The following is a 5,989-nucleotide window of genomic DNA, read 5'->3' as shown; positions in this document are numbered from 1 at the left end:
AATCGCAACGCGAAATTAAATTCGCGTTGCGATTTTCATTTCGCATTGCGATTCCCTCGTTGCGATTTTCATTTCGCATTGCGAAATTAGCGTTACGATTTTATTTCGCATTGCGATTCTCTCGTTGCGATTTTCATTTCGCATTGCGATAGTAATTTCCACGTTGCGATAGACATTAAGATGATTGCCTATTAAGTGATTACAACTGAACAGATCATAGCAATTTTCAAACTCAAGTTACTAATACATGCCTAACTGAAAATGTTAAAAGTTCACACATAAAATCTACATAATACAACGTTTGCATTTAAAATCACCTAAGTTAACAGTCCCAAAAGGTGAAGTCAGTTGTGATTGGGATTTTAAAGATGATTGCGATTTTGATTGCCTTTTTCTTGACACCATATGAGCTTTGGATTTTGATGATGATCCATATTTGGTAGAGGAAAGATGATTGTGATGGCACTGGTGATCCACATGTCAACCTTGTATGACCACTTTCCTTGCACCGACTACATGTCGATCTCTTCTTCTCTTCACCCTTAGACGGTATACGATCGTGACTTTTTGGTCGGCCAGGTAGCCTTCTGTCCATGGCTGGTGGCAAAACTGTTTGTAAGTCATCTGGTATGTCCCACTCAGAAGGATGTGAAATAGGGTAGACAATCTCGGTATAAGTCTATCGATATACTTCTGTAGTGTAGCAATCCATACGTATGTGCTTGAATCATCTTGGTTTAGATGAAGAGCAACTTTTATAACATGGCCACACGGATAACCAGATGTTTGCCATTTCATACAACTACACGTCCTTGCATTTAGATCGACAAGCCCATTTAAGTTATTATCCAGTACTTCAAACAAAGTGTTTGAACATGGTTCAACTCTCCATGACGTTGACTTCACAACACGTTTCGTTATCTTTTTTTCAGTCCATGGTGTAACACGATGTTCCAATGTTCCTGTAAATTTAAATAAATATACTTAGTAAAATATATGATAAGTTACGAATTCAAAGAAATAATATGCATGGTTTCTTTTCTTGTAGTACCACTGTTGAATAGAGGCTCGAAAAAACTCCATTAACATAGTAATGGGTAATTTCCGGGAATGACGACTTAGAGCGTTAATTGATTCTGCACTATTAGACGTCATGAAACCATATCTTGCTCCAAGTTGATGTACTCTTGACCATCTTTCAAACCCGACATCTTCTAGTGTTTGAGCACACTGAGGCAAAACACGTCTTAAACAGTTTATATGCTTATTGAAATCCACTTCCCGATAAGCCTTTACAGCCTTCCAGTATGTCCATTTGTGCTTTTTTATACCAGCGACCTTGATTTTAGATTTCTATACAAATGAACACCACAAAGTCCATGAAAAGCATTTGGGAAACACCTTCTAACAGCGTTGTCAATGAGTTTGCCCTATCGGATATGATTTCAGATTGCTAATAGGACCTATGCAATCCCTAAGATGCCCCATAAACCATGTCCATGAATCAGAGGTTTCAGATTTGCCAACCCCGTAAGCTATTGGCAATATCCCATTGTTAGCATCCATGGCTATTGCTAATAAGTTTACTCCAAGGTATCGACCTTTCAAATGTGCTCCGTCAACTATAATAACTGGGCGCATGCAAGTAATAAACGAACGAATCTACAAAATAATATACACAAGAAATATAATCATTTAAATGTGAAATGCATGTAACTAATAGAAATGAGTCAACAGAATTATATTGATTTACTAACCGCAGCACCAATGGCGATAAACAGCAACTCAAAGCGTCCATCTCTATGTTTTGATATGAGTTACCGACCCAGGATTTTTCAGCTTTAAATTGTGACAATAAGCCGGCAGTTGGGCAAACGATGCTTCTGGCGACCCCCTCAATTCCAAGGCATAACATTTGGCTCTCCAAGCTTGAGAATATGATATACTAATCTTGAACCGAGCATTCATGTCAGTCATAATTTCATGTCCCCGATATACCCTGCCATTCAAAAACATTAACTCAGCCAGAAAACCACCCAACACTTTTTGTTTGCCTGTCTATGGTGAGGAAAAACTTGGTTCTTGAACATGTATGTTTATCAATAAAAGTCCTAACTTGAAACATTGCGAATCTTTTATCCTCTTTGCAATCATACGCCACGTACAGTTTTTGTCAATCGTACACCTTGTTTCGAAACGATCTTTGCTTGATTTGTTAACTTTTAGTTTATAGCCATCTTCCACACATTTCGTATACAAACTATCTTCAAGTCTTCCTTTGTATCAAAACAATCATCTTTCTTGATACGAATAACTTTTGTGTAACAATCAACTGCTTTCTTTGCCAACTCTTCTTCCGGTAGCTGAAGTAATTCTGGCATATTCCAGTTATACTCCCGTGGCATTTTTTTTCTTCGGGACTTTTTCTTCTTCTTTTTCTTCTTCAGGATTATATGAATTACAGAATGGATGTTCAACATGTTCATTCACAGTCGTAACTTCCTCTCATTATCATCAACAACATCTTCCTCGGCAACGGGTGTTTCATCATCAAAATTCGGGTATTGACCAATATCAAAATCATTACACGCAGGGTCTGTTTCTTCTTCTAAAACATCATCAAAATCCGTGTATTGACCAATATCAAAGTCCGGGTATTGACCAAGATCAAATTTCGAATACTGACTAGTACTCACAATTTTTTCTCTTGGCTCATCATCGTCTAATTGGTCAATACGAAAACCGGAATTTGGTGCTGAAAGTTGATTTGGATTTGGATTAGAGAAAGGCTGTGGGTTTTGAGACCCACTTAGTTGATTACTACCCGCTACTGACCCAACAATACTACTTCTAGGTTCAACAACATACAATGTAACATCATCACTTGAAACATTAATGTAAGCAATGAATCGTCAACATCTTCATTATCGGTTAACAAATAAACTTTACCATTTCTCTGATAAGATAGCCTAAATCCACTTAGGGGCTCTAAATTCAATTTCTTTGAAACACGTAACATTAGGGTTTCATAAGTTAACTTCTTTAATGACAGTTTTAGTTGAAGATTCATGGGTAAAGGCATTATTGTAAAACACCATGAACATTCTCCCATGACCCTCCAAAACACAAATCTATCCAAACATGATCAACATTAGATGATTTCATGGTTGTAACTAAACAAACGAGATGCGAAACTAAGACCTGTTGCCGGATGGGAAGGATGTCGTTGGATATAGGAACGGATGTCGCCGGAGAGAGTGATAGATGGAGATGGAATGAGTTGTGATTTAGGGATTTAGGTTATGAGTTTTGCTACTGCGTATATATACACAAAAAATTTGGCTTGCGAAACTAAAACTGTTGCGAACTTTGAAACTCGAATTGCGATTCTGTATTATCTCGTTGCGAAAGTCAGAATCGCGTTGCGAAAGGCAATCATTTGACCATCGCAATGCGAAATGCAAATCGCAACGATAGAATCGCAATGCGAAATGAAAAAGGCAACGAGGATTAACATGCATAAACTTTTAACAATTATTGAATTCTAGGTACTTAACCAAACATTTTCAAACCAAAAGGAGTATATATGTTAACAAAACTTGCATTATGTGTATTTTATGTGTGCACTTTTAACATTTTCAGTTAGGCATGTATTAGTAACTTGAGTTTGAACATTATATGATCTGTTCAGTTGTTATACTTATTAGACATTCATTTGACTATCGCAACGCGAAAATGGCTATCGCATGGCTATCGCAACGAGAAAATGAAATGCGCATTGCGATTTTCTCGTTGCATTTTCATTTCGCATTGCGATTTTTTGCGATAGCCATTTCGCGTTGCGATAGTCTGTTTTGCCTTCAACATAAAGCAGATTGAAAATCAACAAATCAACTATTACATTTCAACACAAATTATGTACACATCAATTAAAAAATCAACATTTACAAATCATCTTTTACAAATCAATTAAACAATCAAAAAATAATAATAATTCTTATTTCTTCATCAATTATTGAATCAATGAATCAACAACTTTGTGACCCCGTACATCCATTTCACGCAGCTCACTTAAGGATTAACCTGCAGAAACCAAACATTTGCTCAAACAAGACTTCCTACACATCTAAAACCTACAAACAGCAAATTATTGAATTCTAGGTACTTAACCAAACATTTTCAAACCAAAAGGAGTATATATGTTAACAAAACTTGCATTTGACTTACCAATTAACAATGGACACTTTCATAACGCGGATGCAGGCAGGCAGCGTCTCGAATATATTGCTCTAGCCATATAATGCCGAAACCACAAGCCTACTGCAGCTCTATCTCTATCGGTGGGAGGTAAAAACTCTGTGTTTCCCGTCGTCAAACGCGCCAAGCAAAGGCATACGAGAGGACCACAATCCCCTCTGGCTCCGCGATTGCTGTGGCGCGGTCTCGTCTCTGACAACTGTGACATTGAACTTCTTTGGCTTCTTGTGTCCAGAATGACTCCAATACTTAATCCCATCCAAGAATTTAGCCAAATGAGAGCTCCATCCCTTGAAAATATCTCTCAAATCAGACAGTGATATGTAATTGATCATGTTGTCATACACTATTATCTTCAGGGATGGGAGCTGAAGTTGGACGAGAAGCCAGTGACGACGTTCCAAAACAGGGATAAACACCTACGATCATAAGTAATAATTCATTTATTTGCACACTTATTTATGAACACCTTTAAAAAATTTAAAAAATAAACACTAACCTTATCGACCTCCCACCATGCAGGATAAAGTTTAGCTTGTCCATTGCCCAACAAAAATGATTCATCTCGTTGATTCTTCAAGTGAACTGCGTGAAAAGCCGTCGGCATTATTGTATATAGCGAATTTTTTTTATTTTTCCTAAGCTTCCTTATTATTAGTAGACGTGACACCCACGCATCGATATGTTTTACAAAAAAATACATATATTAGTGAATTACATTAATTTTTAAACAAATTAATCAAAATCATATATAGACAAATATAAGACTTACCTCCCCATCCAAATAGCCACTGTCTTCAACCCCTAATAGCACACCCCACCAAGACGATCAAGCAACAAAAACATTTCATCGTTGAGTTTGTTGATGTCAGTGTAACACCCTTGGCTCCGCTCATGTAGATAAAAATCAACTGCGGTCTTAGCCCAAAGGGTATTATCCACAATTGTTTCCGGTAGTTGTCTTTTCTCCACTTCAGATACCGGAAGGGTACTAGCCGGTAACTCATACGAGAGCCAACTCTCATCCATCATGTCCGGAACCGGTGGGGGTTTCTCAATACTTCGATATATTACCCCATGTGAATCGGGCTCTGGAATGGTGGGAGGGACCTCTTCAACGATGACAGTGGCCTCTTGAACGGTGGGGGGAATCTTGAGGGAGAATAGGGGCCTCTTGAACGATTGGAGGGGACTCTTGAGGGATGACCGGTGAGTCGGGCTTCTTCTTGCGGAGTCTTCGCACCATTGGGGTGAACGAGACGTAATAGCACGTCCACGCCGTCTGATGCGTGAACTCCGTCGTGCAAGGAAAACCGACGTAAAGCATCCACCTTATCGGGCCGTTAAAAAAAATTAATACATAAATCAGTAAATAAACAGACATGATATTAAAAAAGACAAATATGTTTCAAACTAGCATTGTATTCACCCAAATCATTATTCTATCATAGTTCACAAAATGCTCAGATAACATTCCAGAAGTAAGCACTTATATAAACATTTAAAAGGACAACATATATAACATTCCAGAAGAAGAATAGTTTACTTTCGCAACACGAAACTTAAAATCGCAACGCGAAATGACTATCGCAACGCGAAATGGCTATCGCAATGCGAAATGAAAATCGCAACGCAAATCGCAATGAAATCGCAACGCGAAACACAAATCGCAATTGCGAACACGCGTTGCGATTTCATTTCGCGTTGCGATTTTGTCGTTGCGATTTTCATT

This window comes from Hibiscus syriacus, unplaced genomic scaffold (assembly GCF_006381635.1).
Source record: "Hibiscus syriacus cultivar Baekdansim isolate YM2019G1 unplaced genomic scaffold, ASM638163v2 tig00113302_pilon, whole genome shotgun sequence".
Classification (NCBI taxonomy): Eukaryota; Viridiplantae; Streptophyta; class Magnoliopsida; order Malvales; family Malvaceae; genus Hibiscus; species Hibiscus syriacus.
The sequence above is the reverse complement of the archived record's forward strand: the minus strand, read 5'-3'. Positions refer to the sequence as shown.